This window comes from Pelobates fuscus, chromosome 6 (genome assembly GCF_036172605.1).
Source record: "Pelobates fuscus isolate aPelFus1 chromosome 6, aPelFus1.pri, whole genome shotgun sequence".
NCBI lineage: Eukaryota > Metazoa > Chordata > Amphibia > Anura > Pelobatidae > Pelobates > Pelobates fuscus.
This window is the reverse complement of record NC_086322.1, coordinates 310,478,717-310,482,700: the sequence shown is the minus strand read 5'-3', so window position 1 is coordinate 310,482,700 and position 3,984 is coordinate 310,478,717. Positions and strand designations below refer to the sequence as shown.

General features: G+C 44.2%; 1 pseudogene; it reads left to right on the top strand.

Moving 5' to 3' along the window:
- The first annotated feature begins 555 nt into the window (after positions 1–555).
- On the top strand, positions 556–703 carry LOC134566268 (small Cajal body-specific RNA 11; annotated as a pseudogene).
- The last annotated feature ends 3,281 nt before the right edge of the window (positions 704–3,984 follow it).

The window sequence follows — 3,984 nt, the reverse complement described above, 5'->3', positions numbered from 1 at the left end:
TTTTGGGGGCTGAAGAAAGAAGAATTTAGAAAAAAGAAGACGTCAAATGGTAAGTTTAATTTTTTTTTTTTACAGGTTAGTTATTTTATTCCCTCCTCACTATTTTTAGGGTGAGGGGGGTAGGTAGGGGATAGAATGTTTTGGGTGGGGGGGGGTGACTAGGGGCTTGGGACCCCTAGTAACCTTGATGGGGGGGGGTTCATTTAGGGCCCCCACCCACCGCTCAGGGGTGGGGGCCAGGGGGGGGGAGGACAGTAGGTCCCCCCCCTTATTATTTTATTAGGGCCCCCACCCACAGCGCAGGAGTGGGGGCCAGGGGGGAGGACAGTAGGTCCCCCCCCTTATTATTTTATTAGGGCCCCCACCCACCGCGCAGGGGTGGGGGCCAGGGGGGGAGGACAGTAGGTCCCCCCCCCTTATTATTTTATTAGGGCCCCCACCCACAGCGCAGGGGTGGGGGCCAGGGGGGGAGGACAGTAGGTCCCCCCCCTTATTATTTTATTAGGGCCCCCACCCACCGCGCAGGGGTGGGGGCCAGGGGGGGAGGACAGTAGGTCCCCCCCCCTTATTATTTTATTAGGGCCCCCACCCACAGCGCAGGGGTGGGGGCCAGGGGGGGAGGACAGTAGGTCCCCTCCCCCTTATTATTTTATTAGGGCCCCCACCCACAGCGCAGGGGTGGGGGCCAGGGGGGGAGGACAGTAGGTCCCCCCCCTTATTATTTTATTAGGGCCCCCACCCACAGCGCAGGGGTGGGGGCCAGGGGGGGAGGACAGTAGGTCCCCCCCCTTATTATTTTATTAGGGCCCCCACCCACCGCACAGGGGTGGGGGCCAGGGGGGAGGACAGTAGGTCCCCCCCATCTTTAACCCCTGCGCGGGGGGGGGGGGGGGTTATTAGGTGGTTTTTTTTTTTTTTTTACAGTGAGCAGCCACAGGCCACAGGCTGCTCACTGCTTACTAGACATGCCCCTACTCGCGGTATAGCGAGTAGGGGCATATTATTTACTAATACTAAGTAATCTTTACTTAGTATTAGTACATTTGGCTTCAAGACCAATTCAGGTCTTTCAGCCTTTTAGTAGATAGCTCCCTGATACCGTGGAAATTAGGGAGTTATCTACTAAGCGGCTGCAAGATGCAGCCACAGCAATGAATAGGATCGGAGTTTCATTCATTAGAATGAAATTCCGATACGAACAAAGTACCGAATTGCACCTAACACCAATGGAGAAACAGTGCTCATTCTGTTAGGATGCAATTCGGCAGTTTTGCCGGCGTTCTGTCTAAGTGACAGGACTTTCGGCAATACTGACAGGAAGCATTGTGGGAACTGGGAGGAAAGCTAGGGATCATGGGAAAATTGCTCTGACCAGCGGAAATGAAGCACACTTTGCTCCTCCGCTGGTCAGAGCTGGTCAAGCGGAGGAATCCTCCATAAGGCAAAGAGTCCCTACTTTGTCTTATAATTTTAAAGAAAACTAAAGAAGAATGGAAGAAAAGAATAACAGATCCTGAGAGAGGCGGAGAAGAGGAAGAGATTGAGGAAAGGTAAGTTCGGCATGACAGTGCCGCTTTAATATATGGAAACTGATTATAGAATTCTGGCCTACTAGTTACAGCCACATGTACACCCTGCACTAAATTTAAGTCAAGACTGCCACATGGAGGCCATGCGGCCACCAGGACAAGCCTCTCCCTACTACACAGTGTAGTCAATTTTTTTTATTTTTTTTTAAACATACAAGACAAAAGACCATCAGCCTTGAAGTTGTGAATCAGAAGATTATTTCAACAGATCGTCTGATTCAAAAGCTGTACAAATATACACACAGTTTTCAACAGTCACGCCAATCTCCTCATCACCAGCACCACACAATACAAACACACACACATGCACAGGATCCTCACACGCTCAACAATATCACGACGTCCCACACACGAAATTAAATCAAAAACCCACCAAAGACTATACACTTATCAAAGTAACTATTATTCAAACCATACAATTATGCACACTATTAATCCACATAAACTAACTGATCACATAACATTCCAACAATTTTGTCACTTCAGTCAGTGGTTATGGTACGGTTAGTAATAATTGTACAGTTAGATAATTTAGGTGTTAGAGTTACATTATCAATTAGTAATAGTTAAGGGGTTACACATGCAATGTTAAACAGTAATGTTAGTGTCGTTAATGTAATATCAGTGGTTTTGGTACTTTGAAGTAGTTATGTTATGTTTGAAGTAGTTATGGTATTATAAAGTGGTTATGGTATTTTTAAAGTAGTTATGGTATTAAAAAATAGTTATGGTATTACAAAGTGGTTATGGTACTTTTGAAGTAGTTATGGTATTAACAAATAGTTATGGTATTACAAAGTGTTTATGATATTATAAAGTGTTTATGATATTATAAAGTGGTTATGGTACTATAAAGTGGTTATGGTATTAAAGTGTTTATGGTATTACAAAGTAGTTATGGTATTATAAAGTGGTTATGGTATTACACAGTGGTTATGGTATTATAAAGTGGTTATGGTATTACAACGTGTTTATGGTATTATAAAGTGTTTATGGTATTACAAAGTGTTTATGGTATTACAAAGTGGTTATGGTATTATAAAGTGTTTATGGTATTATAAAGTGTTTATGGTATTACAAAGTGGTTATGGTATTATAAAGTAGTTATGGTATTTGTGGCGAAACCAACCTCGCCACTGGGCCCTGGAGAAGCCTGTTTGCTAGCCTCCTACCTGCTGACTATGGCCCCTGGGTTATTTGGGGCATATTGTACTTTATATTGCTGCTACTGGCCCTTTTAAAATCATCGATGGACATATTGGGACTTTTTGGGATTGTGGCGAAACCGACGTCGCCACGTGTCCTTGGAGGGGGCTGATTGCCCGCCTCTTGCCTTTGGACTATGGACCAGACTTTATGGGAATGTGATACCCCATATAGCTATACCATGGAGCCTATTCATATAATGAAAGACTATGGGAAAGACTTTAGCTCCATGGCAATTGTACTGTGTGAGTAGGATCTGCGCGCTATTCGGTAGTTTTGTGCGCGCAGATCCCAGCTATCTGGGGATAGGTGAAATGTCTGTGTGTTATGTGTAAAAGGTGAATTTATGTATTTTAAAGTGTTTGACTGTCTTTGTGTCCCCATGTGCTTAATGGAGTCTGTCTCTGTGCTGGGAGATAATTGAATTACTTCTCCAGCACAGAGAAGGCCCTGTAAACCTGGAAAGCTAGGGGTTTTAAAAGATACTTTACTAACTTTTGAACCCCTGGTCTGATCCATGCCATTTTTTAATATGTTGTTCCCCTGAATGGATTGATTGTGGATATGTATTTTTATGTGAATGTGATGTATGGTTTTGAAGTTACAGATATTGTGTAAAAGTTATGTTTTAAACTGTATAATAAGTGGATTATCTCTCAGGCTAAGGGGAGGGGATGTGTGGGTTGTACCATATCTCGGATTGGTTATTTTATGCCTCCCCCTGGGTGTGGCCTGTATGTGTGAGATGGAAATAAAAGCCAGGCTGGATGAGCCAGTCGAGAGTTCCTGTTTTACCCTCAAAGTGATGTGTCGTCTCATTATTGGGGGAAGGATTTATTGCATGCTGTTCCAGTTGACTGCTAGGAGTACAAGCATATTCGTATGGTTCCTATTCAATGGTCTACAGCATTCATATGCTTGGGAGAATTTAAAGGTTTCTCGAAGGCCTGAAACCCGCTTTAAGGACACTGACTGCTATTAGCTTACAGTGAAAAACAATTTTTCTTTTTAAAGGCACGCTATAGTGACACCAGATATGAGTGGCAAAGTGCACTTGCAGAGGTTGGCAGAGCACACGTTGAAGGCCTGACACCCGCTTTAAGGACACTGACTGCTATTAGCTTACAGTGAAAAACGTTTTTTCTTTTTAAAGGCACGCTATAGTGACACCAGATATGAGTGACAAAGT